The sequence below is a fragment of the Cherax quadricarinatus genome, chromosome 89 (assembly GCF_038502225.1).
Source record: "Cherax quadricarinatus isolate ZL_2023a chromosome 89, ASM3850222v1, whole genome shotgun sequence".
Classification (NCBI taxonomy): Eukaryota; Metazoa; Arthropoda; class Malacostraca; order Decapoda; family Parastacidae; genus Cherax; species Cherax quadricarinatus.
In genome coordinates this window covers 314,209-337,360 of record NC_091380.1, presented here as the reverse complement: position 1 = coordinate 337,360, position 23,152 = coordinate 314,209, and the positions used below count along the sequence as shown (strand labels likewise).

The window sequence follows — 23,152 nt, the reverse complement described above, 5'->3', positions numbered from 1 at the left end:
GTAAGGCTTGGCCCCACTACACCTGTACACTAGTACACCTGTGCACCTGTACACTATTCAGATGTCAGCTTGTAAGTCCTCATAATAATTTAATGATTTATTCTAGACTTTGTTAATAATAATTAGGCCTATTTTATTTCTATTGGTCATGAGATCCTGACTGAATAAGAGACACCTGACTGTCTTGAAAAAGGCACTGGACAGGTACCTAAAGTCAGTACATGACCAGCCAGTCTGTGGTTCGTACATCAGTCTATGTGCAGCCAGCAGTAACAGCCCACTTGATCAGGCCCTGATCCACCACGAGGCCTGGTCATAGACCAGACCATGGAGGTATTGACCCCCAAAACCCTCTTCAGGTATACCCAGAACCTAAAAATGACAGTGTTTTGTGCTGAATAACTTGTTTTCTTATCTTACAGAAATTATTGACTACCATGTTACCAACACATGAAGAGATGCACAAGATTCAAGAAGCCACCATTTGCAACCCATACCTTCCTCTGGGGTCAGCAGAACAGTTTCTTATGATACTGTCATCCATATCTGAACTTCCCGCCAGATTAAAACTCTGGATCTTTAAGCTAGACTATGAGAACATGGAGAAGGTAATAACAAACAGGGTAATTTTTGTCCATTTCATCAAAATTTGCTTTGACATTTAGCTGATAACTGACATGGTTGCTCTGCCTGTGTTACTCTCTGAGACTTCCACCTTTATTGCAGAATTTTTTAACTGCATTTCCCCTTATTCCCCTTCCTATTCTGTTCATGTCCTCCCCTTAACACCTCCACCTCTTCTGTTCTGAAATCTTGTTCACCTCTGCTATATTCCATTGAATGAACCGTGTGGGTTTAGCACTTCCCATGAATATAATAATAGTTATGCATGGAAATGCTTCTTCACACCATAAAAATAAAATAAAATATTTATTTCTTTATTAAGATTACAATATGTGTTTATATATAGTATGAATGGAGCAAAGAAAACCACTATCATGCCGAGGCATTTCAGGCAGACTTTACCTAATACTTATAGACTACTTAAGTCTACGCAGGTGAAGAGTGGTAGAATACAAATAGTCAATCTTCACTCTATTGTTAATATGAGAAATTATAAGAAATTCTACTTGCCTGAATTACATTAGTGGCTTTCTTTTGTGCCTAGCAACGTTTTATTGCATATAAATTACATTATTTTAGGTAGTAGGTTGGTAGACAGCAGCCACCCAGGGAGGTACAACCATCCTGCCAAGCGAGTGTAAAACGGAAACCTGTACAGTAGGGCCCCACTTATACGGCAGGTTAGGTTCCAGGCTACTGCCGGAAAGTGGACATTGCAGGAAAGCAGAACGCCATTTCTTTCCAATTATAAATGTCAGATAAGTTTACACTAACATATATTAAGTTAGCAGTAGAACAAGGCATTAAAAAACAATAAAAAGGAAAATACACACACAATACACTCATTACTTACCTCAAAATGTTTGTAGTCTTAATGTAGAGTGAGAAGTGAGTAACGTTTATTGTAAGAAGTTAGGTGTGATAGGTATGGTAGCCAGCCAGGCCACTCCACCCCACCTACACATACTTCAACATTTAACCCTTTGACTGTCGCAAGCCCCTTTCTGAAACTGTTATTCTATGTCTCAAAAATTTTTGAAAAAAAATTATTTTATCTTACGAATTGATAGAGAATCTTTTCCCAATGGTAATGATACCAAAAGTACGAAATTTGTTAAAAAATTCACGGAATTACGCTCCCGCGAAGTTAGCAGTCTCGGCGACATATACTCATCGGTGATTTCACCTACTTTGAGCCCTGTGTTTGGCCAATTCCATTGTTCCAGTTGACCATACTCATAGCTGTTTCTTTAGAACTCCATTTTTTTTCTATCAGTTGAGTACAAGAAACCACCCATTTACCGATTTGAACTACCCAATACAGTGATCAGAAATTGGCAGTTTGGCCAATTTCATGCAAATTAAAAAAAATGCCAATTTCAAAATAGGGTCCAGAATAAACAATGTAGACATTCTTGGCACTAAAATAACATATCCTCTGTTCATTAGTCATGTCTCTAGGCCCCTCTTATATTACTATTGCTTTCTATTTTGATTTTTTATTCATACAAAAAAATACAAAATTTACTGTTATGCAGACTACTGCATTATTGTAAAAATGGTATAAATAATATCAGTGCACTAGTGAAAGAATATTAGACTCCCCAGTTGAAGTGTATTGGACGTATGGTGTGATTTGCTTACTCCTGAACAATGGTAAAAATCGAACATTTCCGCTACTTTGAGCTCAATTTCAAGGTCGTTTTCATCATGAAAGTAAGCAAAATTATCTCTATTTCTGTAATATGTTTTCCATTTTATCACCTGAGACCATGAAAATGAGAATACAGCAATAAAGACTGTACGAAAATACACCTCAAAGTCGGCATTTTAATAAAAAAAAACGGCCAGAGTTTTTTTTTTCTCATTATACACTGCGTGCTGCAGGATTTTTTTATGTGGTGCACACTGACCACACAGACCCATTCTCTCACATGTGGGCCTACCAGCTTTCTGCCGCTTGATTTGAAGCCGCTAGAATTTACGTGTATAATACATCAGAAACAGTGGCGCGCAAGACGTATATATACGACCGAAACAGTCAAAGGGTTATTAAATAGGGACACTTCCCTTGTTTTCTTTTTAGTCTTTACACTTGTTAACATTTCCTTGTGTTCTGTCTAATTGTATGCATGGTGAATTATTTTTATTTATTTTTATTAACACATCAGCCGATTCCCACCAAGGTAGGGCGGCCCGAAAAAAAAAGAAACTTTCATCATTCACTCCATCACTGTCTTGCCAGAGGGGTGCTTTATACTACAGTTATAAAACTGGAACAACACCTCTCCTTCAGAGTGCAGGCACTGTACTTCCCATCTCCTGGACTCAAGTCCAGCCTGCCAGTTTCCCTGAATCCCTTCATAAATGTTACTTTGCTCACACTCCAACAGCATGTCAAGTATTAAAAACCATTTGTCTCCATTCACTCCTATCAAATACGCTCACGCATACTTGCTGGAAGTCCAAGCCCCTAGCACACAAAACCACCTTTACTCCCCTCCCTCCAACCTTTCTTAGGCTGACCCCCACCCCGCCTTCCCTCTACAGATTTATACACACTCGAAGTCATTCTGTTTTGTTCCATTCTCTCTCTGTCTGAACGACCTCAACAGCCCCTCCTCAGCCCTCTGGATAATAGTTTTGGTAATCCTGCACTTCCTCCTAATTTCAAAACTACGAATACTCTGCATTATATTCACACCACACATTGCCCTCAGACATGACATCTCCACTGCCTCCAGTCTTCTCATTGCAACATTCATCACCCATGCTTTACACCCATATAAGAGTGTTGGTATAACTATACTCTCGTACATTTCCCTATTTGCTTCTTCGGACAAAGTTTTTTGTCTCCACAGACTCCTAAGTGCACCACTCACCCTTTTCCCTTCATCAATTCTATGATTCACCCTATAAACCCATCTGCTGACACTTCCACTCCTAAATACCTGAATACATTCATCTACTCCATACTCTCTTCCTCCAATCTGATATCCAATCTTTTTGTTGTCCTCCTCACCTTACTCTTTCCTATATTCATTCTGAATTTTCTTTTACATACCCTACCAAATTCATCCAGACAAAACATACAAGCATTATGCATCACATGTGCATATTTAAAGTTTCCATCTTCAGTTCCCTTGGAGCTGATTATTACATTCTGCTTGATACCTCTAGCATCATTGATATTCCTCTTGGGTGCCAAGTTGAATGTCCAGAATAGAGATGATGTGAGAAAAAAGATCCAAAATACTTTGATGACACTGTGAAAGGAACAAGACAAACCCAACTTGTGTTGGAGGGAAGGAAATCAACTATGCAAACTTAAGTGATTTTTACATATAACTTGAGTATTCTGTGCCTACAAAGTTTTTTCAAATGGTAATCAAGAAAAGAATTCAGTTAATCAGTTGTATTTACACAGAAGCCAAACTACAAGTTTGAGTCCATATTATCTCATTTTTTAATCTATTTCAGTGTTAACTCTGTAGCTGACATCTTGATCAAGCTCTAAAAATCTTACCTTAAATTTGGAAACTACATGAACCTCCTGTACTTCACCTCTTGTTTGAGCTCTAATAATCTTGCCTGTAAATTCTAACCCATGTTACATTCAATTTAAGCCTAGAGGTCTCCCTCACTAGTATAGAATTTAATTCAGAATAGGCTCATTGGATTTGCCACACTCAAATTGCTTTCTTTTATATGAATATAAACCCACAGACTGCTTTTTGAAGAGGTATCCCTCAGATGGTACCTCACCACCACAATAATGTACACTGAACACCAACTTTCTGATGGTACCTCACCACCACAATGATGCACACTGAACACCAACCTTCCGATGGTACCTCACCACCACAATGATGCACACTGAACACCAACTTTCTGATGGTACCTCACCACCACAATGATGCACACTGAACACCAACCTTCCGATGGTACCTCACCACCACAATGATGCACACTGAACACCAACCTTCTGATGGTACCTCACCACCACAATGATGCACACTGAACACCAACCTTCCGATGGTACCTCACCACCACAGTGATGCACATTGAACACCAACCTTCTGATGGTACCTCACCACCACAGTGATGCACACTGAACACCAACCTTCCGATGGTACCTCACCACCACAGTGATGCACATTGAACACCAACCTTCTGATGGTACCTCACCACCACAGTGATGCACATTGAACACCAACCTTCTGATGGTACCTCACCACCACAATGATGCACACTGAACACCAACCTTCCGATGGTACCTCACCACCACAGTGATGCACACTGAACACCAACCTTCCGATGGTACCTCACCACCACAGTGATGCACACTGAACACCAACCGTCCGATGGTACCTCACCACCACAATGATACACACTGAACACCAACCTTCTGATGGTACCTCACCACCACAGTGATGCACACTGAACACCAACCTTCTGATGGTACCTCACCACCACAATGATGCACACTGAACACCAACCTTCTGATGGTACCTCACCACCACAGTGATGCACACTGAACACCAACCTTCTGATGGTACCTCACCACCACAATGATGCACACTGAACACCAACCTTCCGATGGTACCTCACCACCACAATGATGCACACTGAACACCAACCGTCCGATGGTACCTCATCACCACAGTGATGCACACTGAACACCAGCCGTCCGATGGTACCTCACCACCACAATGATGCACACTGAACACCAACCTTCTGATGGTACCTCACCACCACAGTGATGCACACTGAACACCAACCGTGCGATGGTACCTCACCACCATAGTGATGCACACTGAACACCAGCCGTCTGATGGTACCTCACCACCACAATGATGCACACTGAACACCAACCGTGCGATGGTACCTCACCACCACAATAATGCACACTGAACACCAACAATTTTGATTTGCTAAGTACAAAGATAGCCACTATCATGCCCAGGCATTTTGGGCAAACTTATCCTAATACATAGTAACTAATTAAAACTAGATAAGATAATAGTACATAGTAAATATATAAAAACTAAACAAGGAATAGTGGTTACCTGTTTTACAATCTTATTTGAACTTAATAAAGCTTATTTAAACTTAGTACAAAATCTAACTTACAAGTAATGGTGGAGGTGGTAATATTTTATAGAATGGCAGAATTAAAAGCCAGGTCACATAAAATTAATTAGAAGATGTTTTGGCAGATTTGGTTAATATTGAGAAAGAAGATGAATTTTATGGATTGGCAGAATTAAGAGCCTAGAGGTCACATAATAAAACTAGTTAGCAGATGTTTGGTTGATTTGGTTAATATTGTGAGATAAGATGATTTTTTAGCAAAGTCCAAAATTTATAAGCTGTCTGGGGATCTTTGACCTGTTGGAGTTACAGGAACTTGAGAAGGGGGGAGCACAAGTCTAAGATGGGACTCTTTCAGGATCAGAAGAGGAGATAAAGGAAGTCCCTACTTCATTAATCAAGAAAATCTTCCAAATGGATGGACTTTAAAAAACTTTGAAAATACCACCCCAAAAAAACCCCAAACAACCCAAATAGCATTGTCGGGAAAGATACACCCCCTTAAGGGGGGTTCCTTTGATGTTGGTGAGGGGTTCGGATCTGGGAATTTGGATCTATGCCCAGTTCCCTGAATCGAGCCTGAATACCTTCCATCCCCACATGCCCCTGTATAATCCAAAGGGTTTAGCGCCCCATGATAATAAAAATTTTGGAATGACCAGACATGTCACATTTCCAAAATTTGGGGAGAAGGCAGGGTTTTCCCCTTTGGGACCGGGTGAGCTTAAAAACCAGGTTGAAATAGGGAAAAGAGTAAAAAAGGGAGGAGGACTCCCCTTTTCCAAAAACAATAACTTTTCCCTTTCCCCCTCTCAGCCCCATCCTGGTAGGCACCCGACTTTTCAGCAAAGCAAAGTGGGGTTTAAAATTTCATTTTTTTCCCCATCTAATTCTTTTGTATTTACATATTTTAGTATTAAGAAGTGTTTAAATTATTTTTAAAACCCCCATCATTGTATAATATTCCAATAAAATAGGTTTTTTCATGGGAACGGATTAATCATTTTCCTGTACAAGGGAAACCCCGGCTTATGAACACCCCACCATGCAAACCTTTTCGGGATACGAACTGTCATTGGGTCGATTTTTTTCGGGATATGAACAAAATTTAAAAATTTTACTTCCCCCCAAAGGGGAGGCCTTTTAAATAAATAAAAAAAATATTTATTTTCTGCAAAGGTTCAGTGTGTGTTTTTCATATAAACATGTTTGGGAGAAAAGGGCCACTATCATCCCAAAAAGGATTTCAGGCAGACTTAACCTAATACTTATAGGCTATTTGGGCCCCAGACATGTAAAAAGTAGTGGTTACCAATGTTTTTTGATGGTGAACTACTGGCAGCCTTTTGAAGTTTTTAAATACTGTTATTATTATTATGATTTTTAAAGTAGAAGTAGTACATACTTTGGTGAGGGGCTTTTTAATTTCATGGAATTGGACTGTGTTCCAGTTCCCAAATTTAAACCTGAATCAATATAATAATAATAGGGCATAATAATAATGTACTATAAATGATAATTATAATAATAGACGGTTTCCCAAAAGGCTGTCACTAGATGGCAGTGAATCCCACAAAAATTTGGGGAAGTTATAGTGCCCACTTGTCACATGTAATGACATTTTTTATTCTAGAGTATATACGGGTTTCATGTTATTTATATTGTTTATTTTCCAATATCTTCCCCAACCACACTGGCAACTACCCCTGGTCTACTATGCCCCGCAACAAATTCAATCTATTAAACCGAGATGGTTAGGGGGTCATTTTTCTTATCACCAGTGTCGAGGGGGGAGCCCACTTCCCCCCTTTTGCTTTGGGGCCATACTCATTTATCATGGAATCTCAGGGAGAGGCGCCTGCCCTCTCGAAAATTTGGGTTCCATTATCAGTCAGCCACATTCTTTTGGGACTGCCCATTTTATCAACGAGCACGAAAATTTTACTCCGCCGTTTTTCCTTCAGCCTGCTGCCTCTTTTTTCCCTTTCCTTTCTCGCTGATGGACCCACCTTCATCCAGACTTCAATTAATTTTTGACAAAAACCCAAATTCCCTTTAACAAATTCTGATACCTTCAGCCCTTTCTACCTTCAATCTCTTGCCCCCCTTTTCCCCCCGACTACCCCCCCGCCCCGCTTTTTTTCCAAACTGATCATCCCTCCCCCCTTCTGCCATCCAATACCCTCGCCCCTTTTTCCCTACCCTGCAGCACTGTATACCCCTTTTGTTTTAGCGTTTTTTGATTATAATAATAATAATAATGTTTGTTTTTTTGTCATATTAGAGCAATTGTGATAGAAAAATTTTTTGTCGAGTTGATATTAGCTCTATTTTAAGTGTTTTTTTTCCCCCCTCTGAGAGCGGGGAATTTTCCACGGGAAAGGATTAATGGTTTTTCATTTAAATTTTAAAAAGGGGAAAAAAACTGACTCAGCATACGAAAAAATCAGATACGAACAAGGCCACGAACGGATTAATTTCATTTTTGAGGTTCCACTGCATTTGAAAGTGCTTTTATAATGATATAAATTTTTGGCAGTTTTTTATTAGTTTTATTTTCCCTTTTTTTCGTGACTTTTTTTTGTATTGTGGTTTTTAGAGTAAAAATTTTTTAAGAATGGTATATAATAATCGACAAGATGAAATTAAAAACACATGTGCAACATCGGGGCATTTTTAGACGTTTTCGCCATCCCAGTGGCTTTTTTTAAATACAAATTCTAGGACATAACTTGAAGACAGAAACTATGTAAGAAGATGAGGTAATCACCCCTAAACCCTAGGGGGGAAAAAGAGCACCATAGTCGGGAGATTTAAGCAGAAAGAAAGGACCCCTTCCCTATATAGAAAATTGGGTGTAGCAGACGGGGGCATAGTCACGGGTAGGGGGGATTCTATTGAAGTAGGTCCACCCCCAAAGAAAAGGGTTTGTGGGTAGTAGTTGTCGAGGCTACCATAATGTTAAGGGGTTTATAATACAGGAACCTCATATAAAAAACCTACCTGTTTAAAGATCACTCAGCCCATGACCAGCTCTCCAACCAGTCAGTATTGAAAAGCTGTACCGAAGTTTAGTCGGGGAAACGCAAAGCATCTCTTTATCAAGCATCTCATTTTTTACCAATTTTAGTCAGTGGGGTTTTTTCCAACTTTTTAAAGGGCCTTTAAGTCATTTAGTCCAGCCAGTAAGCTGTCACTATAGTCAGTCAGCCGTCCCATCCCTGGAAAACTCTCCCCCTACTTTTCATAGACCTAAACTTACCCCTGTTCAAACATCCACATTTACTACTATAATCTGCATCTACAGGCCCTTTAAATTTCCCAATTTTAAACCCTTTTGACCAAAAACCCCTTTTCTTGATAGTTGTGACAGGACCCACAGGCATAACACCAGACACAAACATCTCATGAATTCCCGGGGTCCACTAAACCTTCACAAAAATTTAGTGTTGAAAAAGGCCTTAAAATCGGGGGCAACATTTCTACCAAAAAAACTCTAGAACTGCAGACATTCATCCCCTTTCAAAACCCCAATTAGAAAACAAAATGTTTTTAATTCTTCAACTTGTCGGTTTTCAAAAACCATTCATCAAAACCCCGGTAGTGACTGGTCTTCGGGAATCAAAGAATTTAATAATAAACACATAACTGATACACTGTCCCCACAGTAGTGTCATGTAGGTTACTGAGCAGTGGAGGGGAAAAGGGAAATTTTAAACAGGGGGGGTCTGGGGGGGGTTCTGAAAAGCCCCCCTATTTTTTTTAAATTTTTGGGATTTATAATGTACAAGTATAAAGAAAGTTTTAAAAGGGAAAAAAAAAGACATTTAATGTTAGCGATAATCCCGAGTGAAAAAGTGGGTGCGAACCACAGCCCCCTGTATGACCCGCCACTGAATTTAAGCCTGACATCTCTGGGTGGACATCTTTTCAGTATAAATCCCAAATAAACCTCGATTTTTATTCACAAACACACACACACACAAAAATTTTTTTGGGTCCAGGTTTAATGCTTATTTTGGGAAAATTTTATTACAGGAGGCCCCTTTTTTTCATAGCTGTTATTTTCCCCTGACCCTCACTGAAAATGATAGTTGTTAACAGGGGAAAATTTTTTTCAATCAAAGGGTCCAAATTTCCCATAACATGTTTTTTACACTATAAACAGGGACCCCGGAGTTTTTTTTAAAATTTTTGGGGGATTCCAAATTTTTTCCCCAAAGGGAAAATATTGGGGTAGATTAGTCCATTTCAGCCCCTTCAAACATACACATAAAAAACGCACTTACATAAATACATTTTACATAATTGGTGGGATTGGGAGCGGGATCGAAACTGGGGCTCCACTGTATAAAAGTGCTCAGTACAGCTTAATAAAAAAATCACATACAAAAGTAAAATAAATAAAAAATACATATAATATTTAAAAAACATGACACCTAATCCTTCCCGACAAAACCCTGTTAAAAAAGCAAAAAAATTTTTTGGGGAGAACAGTAAAGAGGGGCAGAAACACAGGGCTTTCCTTTTATTGCTTTCCCTTTTTGTTTTGTTACTAGTTTTTAATCTTTTGGAATATTTCCTTTTTCCCATTTTAAAAGGCCTGGCTTGGGCCGAGCCCAGGGGGCCTAGGGGGCCTGGTTTGGGCCGAGCCCAGGGGGGGCCTAGGGGGCCTGGTCTGTGACCGAGCCTAGGGGAGCCTAGGAGGCATGGTCTGTGACCAGCCCAGGGGAGCCTAGGAGGCATGGTCTTGGGCCGAGCCCAGGGGAGCCTAGGGGGCCCGGTCTGTGACTGAGCCCAGGGGATTTAGGAGGCCTGGTCTGCATTGGGGCCCCCAGGGGAGCCAGGGGGCCTGGGTCTGTGACCCACCCGGGGGAGCCAGGAGGCCTGGTCTTGGGCTGAGCCCAGGGGGGCCTTTGGAGGCCTGGTCTGTGACTGAGCCCAGGGGGGGCCAAGAGGCCTGGTCTGGACTGAGCCCAGGGGAGCTTAAATTTGGGCTGTGACCGCCCCAGGGGGGGCCTAGGGGGCCTTTCCCGTGACTGAGCTAGGGGGGTTTAGAAGGCCTGGTCTGGACCCGCCCAGGGGAGCTTTTTAGAAGGCCTGGTCTTGGGCCGAGCCCAGGGGGGTTTAGGAGGGGCCCGGTCTGTGACCGAGCCCAGGGGAGTTTAGGGGGCCTTTGGGCTGTGACCAAGCCCAGGGGGGGGTTTAAGGGGGCCTGGTCTGTGACTGGCCCCGGGGGTTCCCGGGGGCCCGGTCTGTGACCGCCCAGGGGGGGTTTTGGGGGGGCCTGGTCTGTGACCAAGCCCAGGGGAGCCTAGGGGGGGCCTGATGTCTGGTCTGTGACTGGGGCCCGGGGAACAAAAAAAGCGCCAAGCCACAAGGGCTAAAGGAGCCCAGGGGGGCCTAGGGGGCCTGGTGTCTGGCCCGTGACCGAGCCCAGGGGAGCCCAGGGGGGCCTGGTCTGGGGACTGAGCCCAGGGGGATAATCCCCATGAAACCCTATAATTTCCAACTTTTTTTCATTCAATTTTAGGGGAAAAATTAAGAGGCTTCCCAAACATTTTTTTACATTGAAATAAAACAGGACACAACTTTAGATGTAATATTGATGGTAGAATTACTAACAGATGTTAGATAAATGGGAAAAAGTGCAAATAAAGTGACATTTTTTTGTGGCAATATTTGTTTTTCCCGGAGTTTGGGCAAATTTCCCTTACAAAATACATGAACACAGAGAGTAATAAAGAGAAGGGAAACAAAAATACATAACTTTTAGGGGGTGGAGTAGTTGTACCATTACTACCACAAATAATCGCTATTACCTACAATGATTGTATTATGCTTTTCACCTCACACTATACCTATATATACTCTGTGTCCTTGTTTTTTTAATGCCCAACAAAGTTCCTGCAGAGGAATTGTTTACAATAAAAAGTTACATTAGTTTCACTTTGGGCCTTATATCAAAAACAACCTTAGACCTTTCCCCCAAAAATTATGTGGTTTACTTGACTTCATAGGTTACCTGATGCTGTTTTCCCTTTCACTGTCAGTCATCACCTTTCTTGCCAGTAAAGTATTGTTCCCCAAACCTGTGTTTGTTAGGACATAGTCCCAGAACACAAATATTTTTTAGATATTCCCTTTGCTCATGTCTCTTTCTCACCACTTTCCCTGCCTACTGGAAAATTGATGCTAGTGTTGGGACTTGATGCAAGGATTGGGCTTTTTCCCCTCCTAGATCCTCCCAAAGGGAAAGGGTTTCCCTTTATGCTGGTGAGGGGTTTGATCTAGGGGTTTTATCTGTGCCCAGTTCCCGAATTTACCGAATACCTTCAGTCCTTCCCCCCACATGCGCTGTATAATTCTAATGAGTTTTTCCTCCCCTTTATTGTAACCCCTTTTTGGATTGGGAAATTTGGGCCCGCCTCTCATTGGGCCCTTTTTATTTAGCCTTAGTTATGATTATAACCACCCTGTATAGCCCTTTTTTTAAAGGGTTTTTCTTTTTTATTATAAAATATAATTGCCTTTCCCCTTTCCCCAGGACACCATGACCCTGTGGGGTTTTGGTTTACCCTTGGAACAGAAAAAATAAAATTAATGAAAAAAACACCAGGGGCCATCACTGTAGGGAATAAAATTTTTTTTTTGCATAATAGATGGACTTAAAAAATTTTTAATGACACTGACCCCTATTGCTGGAATTTATTAAACCCCTTTAAAATGTCCAAACAGATTCATGTTCACATGTGTGTCCCCAAAACAGATTACATTTTAAATAAAAAAAATAGATCAAAAGTTTTTTTTCACATTTTCAATGTAAAAAAGATCTACTTTTTTTCAGGAAAAGCTGGGAAAAGGGGATCACGTTTGGGCAGTTTAAGGGGTTTAAATTTGTTCATTTTTTTTATAATAGATGGTTTTATGTTTAAAGAGCTGTATACCCCTTTTGGCTTAGGCCTTTTTATTATAATAATATAATTTAAAGATGGCTTAGCGCTTTCTTTTTATTATAATATAAATTTATGAAAAAAGGGGGGAGAGAGTAAAATTTTTAGTTCATTTTTTGCACTAGATGGCACTTAATGAGAAGGGCACTTGGGGCCATCTATTGTTGGAATTATGAACTAAATCTTTTTGTTCATTTTTTGGAAAAATAAAAAGGCACTAAGTTAATGGGAAAAAGTGAAGATAAATTTGGGGGAAAATGAACTAAATATTTTTTGTTTTTTTTTCCGGTAGATGGCAAAAAAAAATTTTAAAAAGGGGGCATTAATTAGGGGGAAAAAAATTTTTAGTTCATAATTTTTTCCCCACTAGATGGCATCCAAGTGCCATTTTCATTAGTACTTCAGCGCCATCTATTATAAAAAAAAATGAACTAAAAATTTAGTTATAATTTTTACAAAGATGGCGTCAAACATTCCTATTAATTTTCAGCGCCCCCCTGTTGGGGCAAAAATGAACTGAAAAAATTTAGTTTAGTCTTCCCTTTTGTTTATCATCCCATTTTCTAATTTTTTTTTTTCCATCTATTGAGCAAAAGTGAACTAAAAAAATTTGTTTTTGTTTTTTCCAGTTTATCCCATTTTCTAATTTTTTTCCATCTATTGAGCAAAAAATGAACTAAAAAAAAAAATTTTTTTAGTCTCCCTAGTTTATCATCCCATTTTCTATTTTTTTTTTGCCATCTATTGAGAAAAAATGAACTAAAAAAAAAATTTTGTTTGTCTCTAGTTTTTCTTCCCCTTTTCAATAACTTACAGCGCCATCTATTAATCAAAAAAATGAACTAGATTTAGTAAACAATTCCAAATTAGATGGATCCAAGTGTTATTTTCATTAGTAATTTTTTGTGCCTTTCCCAAAAAAATTTAAATAATTTTTAAATTTTAATTTTCTTCAATAGATGGCAGCCTAGTGCCATTTTTTTTATTAACTTTTAGTTCCATTAGCAAAACCAAGTGCTAAACCCACCTGGGTCACAAGGCTGTCTCCCACCAGATGGCACCCCCCTAATGCAGTGTAGGAATGACCCCCAAGCACTATTTTCCCTTTTACAAGATGGCACCAAAGTGCAATGTTATAGGTGCCATCTGTAGTACTATTATAAACAAGGGAAAACGCTTAAAAATTTTAGGACCATCAGCCCTGTGGGGGGTGGGAAGATTTTGGTTTTTAAATTTAGGGGAAATAGAGGCCCAAAACCACCCCTAGACGGGGCCCCCACCAGCATCAAGGAACCTTTCTTTTAGGGGATTTAGTTGAGAAAACACAGACGGAACTAACTTTATTAAGAATAATTTTCCATTTTTATTATCAATTTTGAGTTAAGAATTTCATTGCATGGTTGTGGTAATTCTTGTGTTGGACAAACATTGGTTTAAGATGCATATTTATGCTCAATAATGCATTTACTTTAGTTTCTTGCAGTTTCTTCCAGATATATGTTTTTGAACTTTAGTGTTGTCATGTCTCAGGCAAGACAGTGATGGAATGAGTGATGATGAAAGTGTTTCTTCTATTTTCAGGCGACGTGGCCTCGGTGGGAAGCGGCCGATGTGTTAAATAAAAACTAATATCTCTTCACATCCACTACATGGAACTTTGTGAAAAATCTTGTATTGTTAGTGTTTGTCTCAACATCACAAATAATACAAGATGACACACACAATTGCTTATTGGCTCGGGTACAAAAAAATTGTGATCTTAGAGGTGATGTTACATGTAGGGATAATTATATATTGCTCTAAGATTGAGATAAATAGTATAAAACACCAACATGATGGAGAAATAGAAATGCAGAGTAATGCAATCCTTTATCAACTCTGTTTCACCCACACAGTGGACTTTATCAAGTCACAAACACATCTTAATAAAGCCACAGTGTCACAAACACATCTTGATAAAGCCAGTGTCACAAACACATCTTGATAAAGCCACAGTGTCACAAACACATCTTGATAAAGCCACAGTGTCACAAACACATCTTGATAAAGTCAGTGTCACAAACACATCTTGATAAAGCCACAGGGTCACAAGCACATCTTGATAAAGCCACTGTGTCACAAACCCACCTTGATAAAGCCACTGTGTGTGTGTTAAACATAGTCAATAAAGGATCACATTATACTTTGTGTCTATTTTTCCATATTGCTTTACTTTGTCCTTTGAATGTATGGAAGTTTGTCATGGGATTCTCTCTGCAGTTTGTGATGATGATTATTGTAGTTTTATAATAAATGTTTTGGGTGTTGTAATCTCCCTGACATATTAACACCACTGTTATATACACACCTCATAATTAATATTATATAATATTGATATTAACCCTTTGACTGTCGTGGCCGTATATGTACATCTTACGAGGTACCGTGTTTGACGTATATATACTCATAAATTCTAGCGGCTTCAAATCAAGCAGGAGAAAGCTGGTAGGCCCACATGTGAGAGAATGGGTCTGTGTGGTCAGTGTGCACCATATAAAAAAAATCCTGGAGCACGCAGTGCATAATGAGAACAAAAAAACTCCGACCGTTTTTTTTAATTAAAATGCCAACTTTGTGGTCTATTTTCGTATAGTATTTATGGTTGTATTCTCATTTTCTTGGTCTCATTTGATAGAATGGAAAACATATTAGAGAAATAGAGGTGATTTTGATTGATTTTACTATAAAAAGAACTTAGAAATGGAGCTCAAAGTAGGGGAAATGTTTGATTTTTGCCAATGTTCAAAAGTAAACAAATGATGCCATTGTCCAATAAATGTCCAATTAGCCATTCTAATATGCAGTCACGAATGGGTTGATGTTATTTATACAAGTATTGCAGTAGTCTGCATAATAGTAAGTCTTCTATTTTTTGTTTGAATAAAAATTCAAAATAGAAAGCAAGAGTAATATCAGAGGGGACTGGAGATGTGACTGATGAACAAAGAAAATGTTATTTTAGAGCCAGGAATGTCTGCATTGTTCATTCTGGACCTTATTTTGAAATTGTCATATTTTTTATTTTTCGTGAAATTGGCCAAATTCCAAATTTCTGACCACATTATTAGGTAGTTTAAATCGGTAAATGGGCAGTTTCTTGTACTCAATCGATAGAAAAAATGGAGTTCTAAAGAAATAGCTATGAGTTTGGGGGACTGGGACAATGGAATTAGCTGAAAATAGAGCTCAAAGTTGGTGAAATCGCCGATTTGTAAACATCGCTGAGGTCGCTAACTTCGCGAGAGCATAATTCTGTCAGTTTTCCATCAAATTTCGTTTTTTTTGGGTGTCATTACAATCGGGAAAAGATTCTCTATCATTTCATAAGAAAAAATAATTTTTTTTTTTAAATTTTGCGACATAAGGTACTACAGTGGTACAGTGGTACTCGGGATACAAACATTATACAGTGGTACTTCGGGATACAAACATTATACAGTGGTACTTCGGGATACAAACATCATACAGTGGAACTTTGGGATACAAACATTATACAGTGGTACTTCGGGATACAAACATCATACAGTGGTACTTCGGGATACAAACATCATACAGTGGTACTTCGGGATACAAACATCATACAGTGGTACTTCGGGATACAAACATCATACAGTGGTACTTCGGGATACAAACATCATACAGTGGTACTTCGGGATACAAACATTATACAGTGGTACTTCGGGATACAAACATCATACAGTGGTACTTCGGGATACAAACATCATACAGTGGTACTTCGGGATACAAACAGCTCAAAACTCGAACAATTATGCAAGTGTATTTATGCAAGTGCTTTTGTAAGTGTATTTTTGGGGGTCTAATTTACATTATTCCTTATGAGAACAAATTTGTTCAGTATCGGCACTCGAACAGCCTTCTGGAATTAATTTTGTATCCCAAGGAACCACTGTACTGTACTATATTGTACATGTCTATACCATTACTATGACTTGTAAATGATAAATGTATAGGTAATCCTGGCTTTATACATCATTGTTCCATGCCTAAGACAACTGTACCACACTGTTGTGCCATCATCTAAGCATAAGAAAAGAATTTTTCCTCTGAAAGTCATGCGTGCCATAAGAGGCTACTAAAATGCCAATAGCATTATTATAATAAAAAAGAAGCACTAAACCACAAGGGCTATACAGTGCTGCAGGGCAGGAAGGAAGCGAGGGTATCAGGTGGCAAAAGGGAGATGGACAAATAATAGGTTACGAAGAACAGCGGGGCAGTGCATGGTGAAAGGGTAGAGGGCAGCAAGAGATTGAGGTAGAAAGGGCTGAGGGGAGTGCAAAAGGTATCATTATCAGAGTTTGTGGAGTAAATCAGTCATTGTCAAGAAGTCAATGAGAGAGTCAGGATTAAAGGAGGGTCCATCAGCAAGAAGGGAAGGTAAAGAGAGAGTAGTAGAGCGGAGACGACGTTGGAGGTAAATTCTGCGTGCTCGTTGATAGAGAGGGCAGTCTAACAGAATGTGGCTAATTGATACTGGAACTTGACACTGCTCACAGAGAGGAACAGGGTGCCTCTCCATGAGATACCCATGAGTAAGTGTGGCCAACGCGAAGGCGGGAGAAAGTAGTCTCCCAACCTCGACGCTGATGACAAGAAGATGGCCAGTAACCTATGCTCGGTTTAATAGAATGAAGTTTGTTACCGAGCAGAGTTAACCAACGTTGTTGCCAATGGGTGTGAAGGTGGGTAGCTATTACAGTAAAATAGTCTGGAAACTGAACACCTCTATATGAAATTGGTAGGTCATGTACTGCTGATCGCACAGCAGTGTCTGCCTGTTCATTGCCCTGTACATCAACATGACCAGGGACCCAACAAAAAAACAATATCTTTATGCTTGGTAGAGATACGGCATAGCCAAAGTTGGATACGGAGAACTAGGGGGTGAGGTGTATCAAATTTCCGTATAGGCTGTAGAGCACTAAGGGAGTCTGAGACAACCACAAATGATGACACAGGCATAGATGCAATACGAATAAGTGCTGCAAGAATGGCATACAATTCAGCAGTAAAAATGCTAGCCGAAGATAGTAAATGCCCTCGCATGACGCTGTCCGGAAACACTGCTGCGAATCCGACGCCGTCAGAAGACTTAGAGCCATCTGTGTGCACTGCGATGGCATGAGAATGAGAGTGGAAGTGGTCAAGAAAAAGAGAGCGGGAAGCCACCGTAGGCAGTTGGGCAGTTTCGAGCAAGGGAGTGAGAAAGAACAGACCCGAACAGCTGGACCTTCCCAGGGGGGTAGGGAAAAGTGAGATGCTACATGAACATATAAAGGTGATAACTGAAGGGAAGACAAGAGCGAATGTAGGCGAAGAGAGAAGGGACGGAGCAAACAGGGGCGGTGAACAAATAATGTCTACTAATATCGGTGACCATTCTATAAATTGAAGGATTGCGGAGATTGTGAGAGCGTACAGACAAGGATGGAACATTCGCTTCTGCATAGAGGCTCTCAACAGGGAAAGAGCAAAAAGCACCAAGATAAATGTAATCCTTGGTGATGGATGGGGTTGAGGCTAGAGAGAGTAGCAGGAGAGGCCACTGAACAGATCTGGTCACCATAATCAAGTTTCGATAAAATGAGGGCTGAATGTAGGCGAAGGAGAGTTCGACGATCAGCTCCCCATGAAAGATGAGCAAGGGTTTTAAGAAGGTTCAGCCGGTTGTGACAAGTTGCCTTCAGAGAGGTAACGTGAGGTTTCCAGGATAACCTATGGTCAAAGAGAAGGCCTAGAAACCTGACTATCACATTCAGGGATACAGGAGCCATAGAGGTACAAAGGATGATCGGAGCTGACAGAGCGTCTAGTGAAAGTAATTTGGTGAGTTTTGGTACTGGAAAATTTAAACCCGTGCATGGTGGCCCAATTGGAAACACGATCGACCGCATGCTAGGTTACTTCTTTCTTTTTAAGAAAAAAAAAAAGAAAAAAAGGGGAACGGGGAATAGTTCCTAGGAGGAATGAAAGGGCCGGAAATCACTCTCCGCGCCCAAGAAGACCTCAACACCGCAAGTAGTGCAGATGCGGCATGGAACCCGTGCCATACCCTACCCTTCATGCCAGTAAACCAGCAATCCAGGATAGCAACCTCACATCTGCCGAGCTACCTCAGTGGACCAAAGAGAGGGCGGCCGGATATCTGCCACAAAGCATACCTCCTTTGGCCACCACCCCTGGAATCCGAAAGGCGGCCTCCAGAGATACACCCGTCACCCAAAAGACACCCAAAGCCACCCCCCGGAAGACCAGAGAGGGAATTGGATATCCCCAGGCAATCCAGATTCCACAGGCAAGAACTTCAACGGAATGAGATTGACCCCGGTGCCCTTCCCCCTACCTAGGAACCAGTAAGCCTGTGGAAAGAATCCCAAAGGCCAAAAAGAGGAAGGGAATAAGGGAGGGATGGGGGGAGGAGGAAAGGAAAAAGGGGAGGATGGGATAGGAAAAGGGGGATTGGGGGGTAATTAGGTTTGGTCTGAGGAAGGAGACCAACAGGTCTAATTCCTCAGACCAAGAGCCTCTTCACCATGCCAAGGAGCCCCCCTTGAAGAGGAATGCCAGTAGCAAGGGGCTAGTAACCCCTTCTCCTGTATACATCACTAAATATAAAAAAAGACTTGTTTTTCTTTTTAGGTCGCCCTGCCTCAGTGGGATATGGCTGACACATTGAAAAACTTCTGAAAATTGTGAGACCTTTACTCACTCTGCCTGAGGTATCCCAGCAAGTGAGCATGTCTTCTGTATTATCCCAGTGCTTAACAGAATAGGAATGGCATAAGAGGGTACAAATAAAAATGGGAACTATGGCTATAGTTTACTTAATAACATAAAGAGCGAGAATACAACATATCCTGATGGAAAATTACACAACTGACCAATGAGACTTATTACCAGGGAAAGGGTAGATGTTATCAGTAACACAGACTTGTACTCACTCTTAATTCACCGACCAGCTGACCCGAGATTCGCAATGCGTGGTCCACTAAACACACAGCTGTCCAGGGCTCCCATTCACCGGACCAGTCACCAACCTCCCTCTCTAGCTGTTTCCTTGAGCTTATATGGTCCTTAAAGCACCCCCCTTCCCCACAAGGCATAGCCCACATGTTACAACCTGACACAAGTTCAAGAAAAAAAGACCTGACTTAAGCCGAGAGGCATGTCTGACAACTATTTGCCAAGGCAAGGTGTGTGACAATTTACTGGAGTTAGGTCTCCCTTAGTGACCTCACAAGCACTACATCACAAAATGGTACTGATTGTACAATGCTGTTGTATAACACTGAATTATGAGAAAGGCATAAAAATACTGTTATTCGTTACCTATATGAATTCAGAGATATACAGTGTCATGTTGATGCCCAGTAAAGCTTAATATATGGAAGATCCTCATCCTACACATGTATACACATTATCATGCACATAACTGTGTGGCTAAATAAATACATCATTGATTATCCAGCAATTGGTCATCTGAAATTCAAAACTGTGCAGCAGTTTTTAATACAGAGACCTGAAAAATAATCCAGAAAAACAATATATTTTTTTACATATCAGTTGTCTCCCACCATGATGGGGCAATGAAATAAAAGAGGAAAGACATTCACCATCATTCATTCAATAGCTGTCTTGTCAGAAGTAATGTAACATCACAGTTAATGTGACCCTTCGAACTGTAACATCCTCACCCATCCTTCAGAGTGCAGGTACTATACTTCCCACCTCCAGAACTGTAACATCCTCACTCATCCTTCAGAGTGCAGGTACTGTACTTCCCACCGCCAGAACTGTAACATCCTCACTCATCCTTCAGAGTGCAGGTACTGTACTTCCCACCTCCAGAACTGTAACATCCTCACCCATCCTTCAGAGTACAGGTACTGTACTTCCCACTTCCAGAACTCAAAGTCCCACTAACCAGGTTCTCTGAATCCCCTGATTAATCCTATTTTGCTAACACTCTAACAAAATAAAAAAAAAAAAATGATGTAACTATCGTGTTTTTGACTCTTGTTCAACCCCAGCCAAGGATGCTGCATAATCGAAGATCTATTCTTCATTTGATCTTGTATACAGACCATCTAGCAGACAATAACCTTTGCTTGTTTGATGTGAGGACAAGGGAACTGTGGCTACAGTACTCCAGAGATGAACATCCTAGCCAGGAAAATTGTTACAGTTATGGAAAATGCTGAATCTGTAGAGATCATTTGAGTATAACCAATCCAGGTGGTGTATAACCAAGCCAGGTGGTGTATAACCAAGCCAGGTGGTGTATAACCAAGCCAGGTGGTGTATAACCAAGCCAGGTAGTGTATAACCAAGCCAGGTGGTGTACAACCAAGCCAGGTGGTGTACAACCAAGCCAGGTGGTGTACAACCAAGCCTGGTGGTGTATAGCCCAGCCAGGTATTTTATAGCCCAGCCAGGTGTTGCACAACCAAGCCAGATATTGCATAAGCAAACCAGGTATTGCATAACCAAGTCAGGTGTTGCATAACCAAGCCAGGTGTTGTATAACCCCTACAGTATTTACAAATATACATAAACCACAAACAATAAATATATCATTCTCCTTTTTAACTTTGAATATGTGTAGTGGGAGTTCATAGGAGATTTGATGATTGGAGTAAAACACACTTGTTGGATGGTAACACTTATATTAGCAGAGTATGAAGGGGGAGAGCCCAACCTGCTGTGTCTTGCCTGGCGTAGACCTATGCGGGAACTGAGGCCGATGCAGCGCAGCCCACGCACTCATGCGGGATCACGTGATGTCATACAAACTAGTCACTAGGCCTAGCAAAGGGGTCGTGTATGTAAAACATATGGATGGTACTAACTATGATACTAAGATAAGCTATACAACACATACAGGGGATCAACAACTATGCTGACATATGTACAAAAAAAATTCCTGTGATAAAATGTAAAGTGTGGTCAAACACATGTACTAGAGCAGTATACCTGCAATAAATGTAAAGTGTGGTCAAATACATGTACTAGAGCAGTATACCTGCAATAAATGTAAAGTGTGGTCAAATACATGTACTAGAGCAGTATTCCTGCAATAAATGTAAAGTGTGGTCAAATACATGTACTAGAACAATATTCCTGCAATAAATGGCTATTCTTTTATCACAATACCACACACTACAGGTGCGCCTCAACCTACAATGGTTCAACTCAGGATATTTCAACTTTACGATGGTGTGGCAACAATTACTGTGGAGGTGAAACTTGAGATAATTACCCAATATGAAGGCAACAAGTCCATAACTTGTATTCATTTACTGACTTTTCAATACTGGTATTTAGTTAATTATTATTCAGTGACAGTAGTTATTTATTGACTTATTTATCATATCATTCATATCTGACAAAATATTTTCGATGGTTTTGTGGGAACATAACCCCACTATAAGTCAATAAGCATCTGTAGTCCAAAATGTAACAAAAAAAGTATTTTACAAATTCACATTATTCCATTCTTATGAGATGACAAAGTTATTAATCTTTAAACACACACAAAAAAAAATAATGCCACTACACTTTTTACAATAGTTAATAAAGTGATCTTCTCAATACATAAGAGTTTCACAAGGCAAGCCATTCAGCCTTTAATAATCCAGCCTGACAGACTTACCTTCAGAGTCATTGGGAAGCTCTAAACTCGTACTGATTATACAGCACCTGAGAAACAACAAATGACGGTTTTTTATATATAAGATGATTCAGTAAAAACACAGCAACAAGGCAGGGTGACCCAAAAAAGAAGACACTTTGACCATCATTCACACCATCACTGTCTTGTCAGAGGCACACAGATACACATCCTTAATAATTAAGTACTATTTGCAACTTTCTGTATTTAAAGCCCTTGGTTTACCTTCCTGCTACCTTAATAAAACACCGATAAAACAAGGATAATGTACTTACAAAACCGTTTATCCTAAAGTACACTAACTTACATTTACTGGTACATAAAACCTCTACGTATTAGAAAACACTAATTGTCAACTAAAATGCTAAACAATAATGACAAAAATTTGTAACTGGTCAATAATTTGGAAAGGAAATATTTAGGGAGCATTTGTTTCCTCATGTACTTTTATAGTGGCCCAGGATGTACCTTTGTTAAGTGACTTTATAATGGTCCAAGATATACCTTTGTCAGTATAATGGTACAGGATGTACCTTGTCAAGCAACTTTATAAAGGTACAGGATGTGCATTTGGGAGGTCATTGATGTAAATAAGAAAGAGTAGAGGACCTAGGACAAATATACATGAACCACGAACAATAAATACAACTACAGGCTGAGTATTGGAAGTCACGCCATTTATGAATACATACTAATGTCTTCACTAAGCCTAGGTAGTAGGTTGGTAGACAGCAACCGCCCAGGGAGGTAC

The 23,152-nt window shown here is 40.2% G+C and overlaps 1 protein-coding gene and 1 long non-coding RNA gene across 19 annotated transcripts in view; one reads left to right on the top strand and one right to left on the bottom strand.

Annotated features, from left to right (window-relative positions):
• Positions 1 to 6,000, top strand: part of LOC138855315 (uncharacterized) — a 48,013-nt gene extending 42,013 nt beyond the window's left edge. For 5 of the 6 annotated variants that reach the window (XR_011394548.1, XR_011394547.1, XR_011394550.1 and 2 more), the window contains one exon: positions 423 to 6,000. This is a non-coding gene — a long non-coding RNA (uncharacterized lncRNA). The remainder of the gene's footprint in view (positions 1 to 422) is intronic. The other variant, XR_011394549.1, reaches the window with a different exon arrangement.
• Positions 6,001 to 19,536: 13,536 nt separating this feature from the next.
• Positions 19,537 to 23,152, bottom strand: part of LOC138855314 (tigger transposable element-derived protein 1-like) — a 30,850-nt gene continuing 27,234 nt past the window's right edge. For 9 of the 13 annotated variants that reach the window (XR_011394545.1, XR_011394533.1, XR_011394538.1 and 6 more), the window contains one exon: positions 19,537 to 22,430. The gene's annotated coding sequence lies outside the window, so the exon portion shown is untranslated. The remainder of the gene's footprint in view (positions 22,431 to 23,152) is intronic. The other 4 variants (XR_011394536.1, XR_011394544.1, XR_011394542.1 and 1 more) reach the window with 2 other exon arrangements.